Source organism: Trichomycterus rosablanca, chromosome 7, assembly GCF_030014385.1.
Source record: "Trichomycterus rosablanca isolate fTriRos1 chromosome 7, fTriRos1.hap1, whole genome shotgun sequence".
Lineage (NCBI taxonomy): Eukaryota > Metazoa > Chordata > Actinopteri > Siluriformes > Trichomycteridae > Trichomycterus > Trichomycterus rosablanca.
In genome coordinates, this window is record NC_085994.1 from 36,629,890 (window position 1) to 36,641,535 (window position 11,646).

Here is an 11,646-nt window from a genome sequence, read left to right on the forward strand (position 1 = left end):
ATCCTACATCATTACTTTTCATTTTCACTGTTGTTGTTTAATAAACCCATGTTTTATTCAGAATTCTGTATTAAATATTAATTTACACGTATTTTACCTATTTTATTTATGAAAACACTCTTTTTAACTTTCTATTTCAGTAAACCAATTACAATAAAATTATTTATGCATTTGTAATTACTGCATTTTTTATGTAAGGATATTAGAATACATTAATACTTTATTTATTTTATAAAATATTTATTGATAACACAATTGTATTATGTAATTACACAATTATTAAATTATTACACATTACATATTAATTTATTTAATATTTAATATAATCTCGCCTTGTGTTCATTTTATTTTTCCTGTAGAATTTATCTGTTATACTGGGGGGGGGGGATAAGGAGTGTTTGTTAGCAGATATAATAATAATAATAATAATAATAATAATAATAATTTAACAATTTAATATTTTCATTATTATGACTGTTATTATTATTATTATTATAACTTGGGGTATGCCGGCAGCCCTGCAAAATATCCTGCATCCTGTCTGGGGTTACTGAAGTGTGCCTATTGATTCTGGGGAAACTGGACCCACTGCGACCCTGTCTAGGATAAAGCTGTTATACAAAAAAAAAAAATCATCAAATGAAATAACTATAACTATGTAACAGAATTTATTATGGTATGTTTTATGTTTTACATATTCATCACATTCTTTAATATCCACAGACAGACGTCACAGCAACTCAGGGTGACTCTGGCACCCACTTTGAAAATGACTTATGTGATTTATTTTATAATCTATTTAATCATTTTTAATATACTGGACTGTGCAAACTCAATACTAGCAAATTGCCTGTTAAAGAGAGAAAAGTTTAAGATGAGTTTACACCTCTGTCCCATTATCTGTTCTACAGAAGCTTTGTTTTCCACCACTTTCTTTTGAGAACTGGGTTAAAAACATTCTAGAGAAAAATAAAATCTTTGTTTTGAAGCGATGAGCCGTTATGATGATCTGGTATATTTTTGGGTGTTCTGCACCTAGTTTGGCTGTTGAAGTTTCGGATCTATGTTCTGGAGGAGCCTCTGACTTTCTCTCTTGTCTGCTTCTTTGTGTCTTTATTTTCCACCTGCCCGGATAGTCCCTGACATTTAACCAAGTTTAACCTTTAAATGTCAGAACGAATAACACAGTCCTCAGCCAGGAGGACTTTAAAGGGGAGTTTCTCAAGTTTAAATATTAGACAAAACATCCGCCTGTCATTCTTATTGGGAACCTGAGACGTGGTGTTACTGTACAGCCTTCATTACATGACCTCAAACCTACCTACCTACTTACCTATCTACTTACCTACCCACTTATCTATTCTGTGTGTATGAACAGTGAATATTATGGGGTGTGACAATATAAAATATTCAGAATATCATGATGACATATAAAAAAAGACTAATGTTGTATTAGACTGTATCAGCTTCAGCTGCATCCACAAATATTGATGCACCTGGAAAATATGAACAAAACAGGCTTTTTTAAACAGAAAAATGGTATAACAAATACACATTAACACACACACACTAACTTTTCTAATAGAAGTAAACTGATTGAATGGAAAAAGTCTTAGCAAAATCAAAACGGTTTTGCTAAATCTGTGTGAGCCATGATTTTTTTGCACCACTTCATTAAGTCTTTCATTTGCTAAAATAACAGATTGGAGTCTTTTTCTATAAATAAATCCTTTAATGCTCCAGTTTCCTTTTACAAGTAAAAAAACACGCAGTCAGGTCAACTGGAGCTACTTGAAATTGTGAGTGTATGTAATTGTGTGTGTGTGTGTGTGTGTTTGACCTGTGATGGACTGGCGACCTGTCTATGGTGTTTTCTACCTTTATCCAAATGAATCAGACCCACCACGACTCTGACCAGGATAAATCAGTAATAAAACAGACAAAGGAATGAATGAATGAATGAATAAATGAATGAATGAATTAATGAATGAATGAATTAATTAATAAAGTAGCATTTTCAGTCTTAACACAGGCTCTGACAGTTTTTATTACAGTGGTACCTTGTAACTCGACGTCCCCTAAACTCAAAATCATTGAAACTTGATGCTCTTTGTGGAGAAATTTGTTGCCTTAAACTCAACGTGTTCAGCCTTTTTTTATTTGTTTATTTAATTTCAAATTAACAATAAACTTCTGTTTTGTTCAGCACTCGGCTTGAGCGGTGCAGTAAAACGTCATCAAAATGCGAGTATGAGACGAATCTGCATTCACTCTGAAAGTGTCCACATGTATCTGTGTTTATCTGGATTTTCCTCACAGTTTCACTTTTAAACTTGTGTTACAGCTCGAGGTTCTGAGAAATTGTGAGAATCAGCTCTCCGAGAGTCTGACATGCTTATCGTGATTGAATGTATTAAAAGAACGACATAGTTAATTATTACTGCGCTACTTACTACATAAGTTCTCTCCACTAATGAAATTCCTCCCTCGTTGTTTTAGTGCAGTAAGTCACGTTAAGCTTTGTGAACTGCCACATTCAATAGGAAATAACAAAACCCAAGAGTGGTTTTGCCACTTCTCTTGTAAATGTGCCCTTACTGAGCTCGCTAAGGAATATGGTATTCCAAGATCAAGCATCTTCACAATTAAGAAGCTTAGGGAGACAATAAAGAAATAAAGCTAAAGTGCAGGTATTGTATTTCAACTGTTTTTTAATTGTATTTCAGTGTTTTTGTATTATATTTGTGTTATTTTCAGTGTATAAGTGTCAAAAACAACCTCATTATTTTACATTAGCCTAAAATATATGCAGTTCCATGGGACCATGGAACACATTAACAGGTTACCCAAACATCCTTATGGGAAAAAATACCTTGAAACTCAATGCCTTTAAAACTCAACACCACTCCCAGAACCAGTTGACGTCGAGTTTCAAGGTACCGCTGTATCTCAATTTGTTGTTTGTTTGTTTATTAGGATTTTATTGTCATGTTTTACCCGCTTTGGTTACATTCATGACAGGAACGGTAGTTACTCATTACACAAGGTTCATCAGTTCTCAAGGTTATACTGAACACAGTCATGGACAATTTTGTATCTCCAATACACCTCACTTGCATGTCTTTAGACTGTGGGAAAAAAACGGAGCACCCCGAGGAAACCCACACAGACATGGGGAGAACATGCAAACTCCACACAGAAAGGACCCCGACCACCCCACCTTGGGATCAAACCCAGGACCTTTTTGCTGTGAGGCGATAGTGCTCAATTTGTTGTTGTTATTATTATTATTATTTTAAATCAACTGCAACAGATCCTGCGCCTCACTGATTCAGGGGAAACAGTGAAATATGCAAAGATGTAAAATTGAACTTTGCTTGTGAAATTAATTGCATGAACTTTTTAAAATGAGGAAATCAACTAAAGTCTGACATTTGTACCTGTCTGCAGCTGAACGTTAATGATGTAACTATCTCAGGTTTTTTCTTCATGCTACAGGATCACGCGGTACGTCGTCACACCTCCTCGTTTACACATGTGAAATAGTCTGAAATGATATTAGTGGAATGGAAATTAGGGAGGTTTCAGTCTGGTCGATTCAGTAGTGCGTCTTACTCAGTCTGAAATCACACCCTGCTTTCAGAATATCACAAAGCCCACATGTGTCGAACATATCAGATTAGAAGTGCTGCTGTGTAAGATCACTTCTCTCAGTCTAATTATATTCACCAGAACAGGGAAGAGAACAATTACTCTTCATACAGTACAACCTCAGTCCTGTTCTCCTCTCAGAACAGTAGCTACTAGATTAGGTATTAAAGGGATGTCAGTTTTTAAGGAAGTTCCTTGTTTCTAAACCATTTAGTTCCTCACAGTGGTGTTCTCAGCATGACTTAGTCCTGACTTCTTGGTAAAAGCCACCAGATTTTTATTTTTTAAGCATTTAACCCCCTTTTTCTCCTAATTTAGCATAGCCAACTCCCGCCAATGTGTGTGCTGTCCACCAATCCTTTCTTTGTTGTATTTATTTATTTATGCATTTTCTCCCTTTTTTCTCCAGATTTAACATAGTCAGTTTTGTCTTCCTCTGCTGGGGATCCCTGATTGAGTTTGAGGAGGGTATATTTGCCTGCTCATGCCCCCTCAGACGCATGTACAGTCCATGTGGACCCCTTCTTTTATGCCCGTGCTTCACACATGAACACAGTCCACTTCATGCACAGGCGCCTTGGTCTGTTAACCAGGGTCCTTGCACAGCATTTGAAGACCCCTCCCACTTAGTCTGATCATTTTCCCACGGTGGCCAATTTTTGTCTGCTGCTGGCACTGCCAATTGTGCCCGTTAGCAGAGCCGAGATTCGAACCAGTGTGTTCAGAATCTCGGCACTGGTGCGCTAGTGGAACATCCGGCTGCCCACCAATTCCTTTCTACGGCGAGCCAAATCTCTGTGGATTTGTGTGTAAGGTCAGCTTTGCGTACAGAAAGCCACGCCCCAATCCCTGCACTCCTGTACTTTCTGTACAGGCGCCTTGGGTGATCAAGGGCCACAGCAGATAACCCCACCCTTTAGTCCAGTCTTTCCCAACCAGCAGACTAGAAGTTAATTTTGGCCTGTTGCAGGCATTAGCCGACCGGTAGCAGAGATTCAAACCCAGGAGCTCAGAATCTCGGCGCTGGTGTGCTAGCGGATTATTCTGAGCCCACCAGTTTTTTATTTTAAATCCCCTGGTACTTTATGGAGTCAATGATGCCAATTATTCTCAGAAGGTTCCCATGGACATCACACCATACTAGACAGTAGGAATCAAATTCATTACTGTATAACCATTTTTATGCCAGAACCATCATGAGTATTTGTTTACCTTAGTGTCATTTTTTACCCCATTAAATAATAAACTGATGCTTTAGAGAATAAAAAAGTCAGTCAACCAATATAGTCAAAGTGAGAGGATTCTCATGACCTTTTTAACCCAAATTTTTCAAGGGTTCCAATAATTCCGAGCTGACCGTAAGTCACTTTGAACTAAAGCATTTACCAAAGTCAGAAATGAGAATCATTAATCTGTTGAGTTTATGACAAAGACGTAGACATCTGACTCAGAAGTGCAAACCATGCAGTAAACCATCATGTGGTCATCGTTCTGATGAAACAGTGCAAAATAGAATAGAATTGTACTTCCCGTCTGTACCTTCCAGCTGATGATACTCATAAATCACATGGGGGGGGGGTCTTTAGCTGGTATTACATTAAGAAGAAACAAGTACAGTATATTCACCAAAATTTACTTCAGTCATATATAGATGTGCTATTGATCGACTGGGCACCTACACAGTCTTTACTGGCTGTGTCTGTTGGGAGGGATAGTCAAAAAGATTCTGTGTTACTAATCCAATCACTGCCAGCTAACTTGGAGGCGACTGCACAGACATGGTAAATAAAAGAGATCAGTGTGTGACTCCATATGTGTTACAGCTCTCTGTGTCAACCTGTCACTGGTAGGTAAAAAGAAGCGGTTGGTTACACATGCAGAGAGAGTGTTTATCCAGTTTAGCCCTGCTCGGTCCTGGTAGGAGTGTGAAGAAGTGTGAAAAAAACATACACCTGTGGTATCTGGATACAGATTTAGAGAATAAAAGAAAAAGCATAAACAGACAAACAGACAAACAAGGTCTTTATAAGCACAAAGAGAAATACGGTGGCATCATCACCCATACCAGTGGATTTGAGTGTGAGGTTGGCTTCGCGTGCTGAGAGCCACGCCCCAATTTCTATACAGACGCACTGGGCAACCAAGTGCCACAGCAGATAACCCCCCTTCTTAGTCCGGTCCTTTCCACCGAGCAGACAGGAAGCAGGTATTAGCCAATTGTGCCAGCTAGAGGACATCCAGCCGACTGGCAGAGCCAAGATTAAAACCCGGGAGCTCAGAATCTCGGTGCTGGTGTGCTAGCGGAATATCCCGCTGCGCCACCTGGTATTTTTATTTCAAATCTCCTGGTACTTTATGGAGTCAATGATGCCAATTATTCTTAGAAGGTTCTAATGGACTTAAAAAATACCTTGAAACTCAACGTCTTTTAAACTTGACACCACTCCCAGAACCAAGTGACATCAAGTTTCAAGGTACCGCTGTTCTGTGTAAAATGAATGAATAGAGGAAATAAATATGCAGACGTGGTAAAACATGAAAATGAAACAAAATGAAAAAGAACTTGAATTCATGAAGGTTTCTTTTAACTGGAATGAGAAGTGTGATCCACTCCAGTCACAGAAAAAAGAAAGAAAAAAGTGAAATGAAATCCTATAACGTGATATCCGTCTCTTACATAATGTAAAATAAGTGCTGTTATGAATTACTGACTCGATTCTGAACTTCCATGCTCTATCTATATATTTGGTGGGCAGGTAAAGAGGTTGCTCAGAAGTTGTAAATACATGTGAGTCACTGAGTGGAACAGTGAAGGGCTCGAGGTCTCGAAGCCAAGTGTGAGAGCCGAGGTTAAAATTCCCCTTCTATTCATCTCAAGCTGTGAGAAAGAGAGGACGATTAAAAGAGGGAGGAAAGGTAAGAACGGACCAGAAATGAACAGAGATTAAAGAGTTAACTAGAAATCTCGTCATCTGGCTAAAAAAAAACACATAAATCTGTAGTTGACTCAAATTCCTGGTAACGAGAAGATTTCTCAAGAGATTTTACTGTTCTGAGCCACTGCACATTTTACAGTGAATAAGTAACACACGCAAATATTACAGACGCAAAGTGATTTATTATCAGCTACCTATCACAGCAGAGCAAATGTTATGGTTAAGGACCTACCCAATTCACAGCTGTGAAAATCGCATCACAGTCTGTGAAATTCAAAACTTTTGTTTTTGTGCTTCCATAGTAAACATTTCATTTCTCTAGTTTAAGTAAACAACAGTCGAAGAACTGTGGTTGTTTTTTTTGGGTTTTTTTTGGAAATGGAAGAAAAATGTAAATAAGTACAAGTCAGCTTAAGAGCTTAGTAAAAAGGTGTTTTTTTTTAATCGTTTATCGTTATCAGATGTTCGGACAGACAGAGGAAGTTCATTCCACCATTCATTTAGCGTTCAAGTGCCTTACGTTTACTGGTTAATTTGCACTACGAGGCGGTCCGCTGAGCATCTTTAGAGTTTGCTGAGTATATAAAGTAAGAAATGTACACTGTACACAGACAAATTATCAGGAGCAGAGTACTTGATTGGCTGTGTCTGTTGGGAGGGATGGTCAAAAAGATTCCGTGTCACTAATCCAATCACTGACAGCTAGCTTGGAGGCGACTGCTCAGACATGGTTAATGTGTTAACCCATCACTGGTAGGTGAAAAGAAGCAGTTATGGTTAAGGCTGTACCTAATTCACCAAAATCATGTCACAGTCACAGACTGTGAAATTCAAAATTGAAGCTTTGTGTTAAGTGATTTAACGTTTTTTATTCGTGTAGCGTTCAAGTGCCTCACGTTTACTGGTTAATTTGCACTATGAGGTGTCCTAGTGTAACCGAGCATCTTTAGAATTTGCTGAGTATATAAAGTAAGAAATAAACTGTACATCTACAAATGATTAGGAGCAGAATACTTTACTGGTTTGTTCTTTTGAGGTGGAGCACAGACTACACAGAGATGAACACGTGCGTAGAGAAGCACACTTTTCCACTGATTATGGATCTCCAAAGGCACTTAATACGTAAACACAAACATCACACATTGTCAGCACAGCACACTACAGCACAGAAAAGTCTGTAACACTAACAATTGTACGGCAGTTCAGTTAGCAATCGATTACTCAAAATGTCCAAGATGTCGAAGTGTAAAGCTGCTAAAAACACGACTCTGGTAACTGAGTTTGGAAAACTCCCAACCAATTCTGAATTCAATTAATTAATTGAATTACAATGCTCAGAAAGCACAGCAGTCTATAACACTAGCCCACCAATGCTGAGAATCTGGTTTAAATATCAGTGCTGCCGTTGGTCGACCGGGCGTCTACGCAGACTTGATTGTCTATGTCTGTTGGTAGCAGAAGACCTGTGATTGGTTAGAAATTATATATGGCCATAAACCATTTCATACTTTCTACTGGGAAACATTGGGTGCCAGGCAGAAACACCCTGGACAGGCACCAATCCATCACAGGATTTTGTTTATTCCCTTTCCCTCATACATAGCCAATCATGTAGATGCTGTGTAGATGCCTTGCTGGTTGATAGCACCGCTGAGATTCAAACCCAGACCTCAAGAGTGGTGGGCATGATGAATTGCTGCCCCACCCAGACACATCCATTAAATAAATAAATACATTATTAATTAAATTGTAAAACAAAAAAAGTAATCATTTTAGATAAACAGATAATATTAAAATCAAATTTATCGTTTGATGTTGACATTTTTTAATGATTTACATATTTTTACACAAATGAATCCACTCAGTGACTCTTTCTATTCTGTAAATGTGAAAATTCCCCCTACAGCACAAGTTCCTCACTTTGGGGATTCAAGCAGTGAGAGCCGTACCGTCCTCTTGGTGAACAAAAGTTGCTATGAAAACACAACACACGATCCACCTGTGACTGAAGCTCCTGACATCTGTGTGTCAGTGACCTCTCAGATCTTGTTTGATGTTTTTTTGGTAATTGCATCTTAAGCAACGTTTTTTTTACTTTGAAAGCATCTGTGCTAACCATGTTTCACAACTAATGTATCCATGTTTTAGTTTGTCCCGTCCAGACTCGAACGAGAAAGTGATATTGATGTCCGTTGAAAGATTAATCATAACACGCTGAGAATGACGTCACATGTGGTTTGAAATGACTCGATCCAGGAGTTTAATTAGCCGCAGAGATGAGTTTTGACTCTTCAGGTGCAGCATTTCCTTTCTGTGCTGAGACGTTGCATCACATGGTGCCGATGCATTTCTCAAAAACACAATTCACAGTTTGCCCTGTTACATGAAATGCTGAGTGTGTTTTCCAAAATATTGGAAAGAGAAACTAATAGAGAGTGGGGTCATGCTTTCACAAAAACTTGCTCTTATGTTTTTTTCTATCATTGCTCCCATATTAGAGTTTACCACAGGATCTGGGCACATACCACACGTCTTTAAGCCAAATGCCCTTCCAGACACAACCCTCCTATGTCTATCTGGACTTGGGACTGGCATTTTTCCCCATTCTCAGACATTAGCCAATCATTTAAACACTGAATCCCCAGATCTCTGCAGTGATGGGCTAGCGTACATTATTGCTGCGCCACCTAACACCCTGTCCTTCTTGCTCCCATAGTCCTAAACTTGTAAGCTGATCAGCAATAAACCTCATTCCAGGTTTAAGATGCTGAATTTGGAAAGCAGGTGTGTCTCTCTTGCACAGGAGCCTACTGCAATGTAAAGCTCAGTTGATTGTAAACAGTGATGCCTGGGTTGTTTGTTGTTATTAATTATTTATAATCATTTTATTAGGATTTTAACGTCATGCTTTACACACTTTGGTTCAAATTTTTAATGTGAAACACACTCATGGACAATTTTGTATCTCCAATTCACCTCACTTGCATGTCTTTGTATTGTAGATGGAAACAGGAGCTCCCTTAAGAAAAACCACATAGACCCGGGGAGAACATGCAAACTCCACACAGAAAGGACCCAGACCGATTCCACCTAGGAATCGAACCCAGGGCCTACTTGCTGTGAGGTGACAGTGCTACCCACCGAGCCACCGTGCCACCCTGTTATTAATTAAGTCTTTGCTACGAGGACTTTCTATTATTTTGTCCAGCATCTCTACAGGAGATCACAGTTTAGAGATCCTGAATCCTGAATGTTGAGTTGATGATATTACAATATTAAAAACCATGTGACTGGAAGTGATCAGTTTAATACTAAAATTTAAATATAAACAGATGAAATTAAGTGAAAATGTCCCTCTGCGTCCCCAGACAGCATGACGATGCAGCCTAGCAGTTCCTCTCCGCTTTTGCAGAAGTGCAGTGATATTTTTCTGTCAAGACATTTTTCACTTCCCTTTTTTACATAAAGTTCATATTGTGCCAAAATTCTGCATTAACCTTAATGTACGACGTTAACTTTCAGGCTTCCTCATGACACCATGTTTTACATGTCAAATCTTTAACAAGACAGATCACGTTCATCAAATTTCTGAATAAATCTAAATAAATCCTACTTGGGCTGATGTTATTAGTTTTGTTTTGACACTGAGGGCATCTGCAGTTCTTATGACGTGTTTTCCTTGAGTCTTTAGGGAAATGGCAGGCTGGGTTAATTCTTTGGGAACTCTCCAGAGTTTCCCTTATTTAAAGGCTTTCACAGTGGTTTGGTGTAGTCCTAAAGCCTTAGAAATTGCTTTGCAATGTTTTCCTGAGCCGTTCTGGAGTTTTTAGATTGTGGTTAAGTGTTTTTGTAAAAAATAATAAGGTTTATATTTTGCAGGACTGACTGAAATCAGGTCTGGTTGTTTTTGTAATTAGCTAAACTAACCAACCTATGGAATTTTCAAGTGCTGTTATTGTGTAGTGAAGTAGAAACATCTAGAAGCAACAACAGCTCAGCCTAAAGCAACAGGTGGCACAAGCTCATAAAACTGAAGATCGCAGAAGTCTCACACAAAAAAGTGTGATAAATTAGCCATGTACAACGGGGGAAACAATTTCAGTTAGAATTTCAGCTAAAACTGATTCTGCTCTCAGAAGACGGGGGGAAATGTACTGAATCTGCCTTTTGCAGTGAAAGTGAAACTTTGGGGTTAGAAAACAGAAATTCCCCATGTTGATTTCTCTTATTCCAGGAAACTGAGGTGTTTGATGCTTGACACACAGTGTCTCAGTGGCGGTCATGAACAAATGACACAAAACGACAAAAAATATTGAACTGAAAATTGGATTTGGAATAATGATACAGTTTGTGTTTATATATTTTATACAGTGCAGTGAAAGTTTTTTTTCTTAATTAAAGCCTCTGTTATTGCCTGTTTGTCACACTGAACGATTTATGATTATTAAGTAAATTCTATTTACAAGGGAAACTTTTTTTTTCTTACAATCTAGTCATATCTAATTATCTGATTTGTATTTCCACCTCTACTGCTGCTGACCAAGATCCATATCGTGTACAGAGAGTCACGCACTGATCTCTATTATTCCCGTCTCATTGTGGAGGCACCGTCAATCAGACAGCAGAGGTCGTAATTGCAGCAGTTATGAGTAGGACTCTACTAAATTCATGGAAAAATGAGCTTAATTTCACAGACCTCATTTTTCTAAAATTTCGCGGATCTTTTTTTTTTTAAGTGCCAAATTTAACGACAGTCATTAAATAACACTTATAATTGAATGATAGTAAACCTAGAACATCCGACGATGGTGCAAGGCTTAATCTTTTTTTCATCCATGTTTTGACCCCCCCTAACCCCTCATCCACAGAATCAGTTGGCAGTTTTCCAAACTTAGTTACCCGAGTCGTGTTTTTAGCTGCTTTACAATTCGACGTCTTGGACATCGACTAACCGATTGCTAAATGAATTGCCTCATAGTGTAAATTAACCAGTAAACGTGAAGCACTTGAATGCTATGCCAATAAAAAATGTTACATTGCTAAACACAAACCTTAAAAT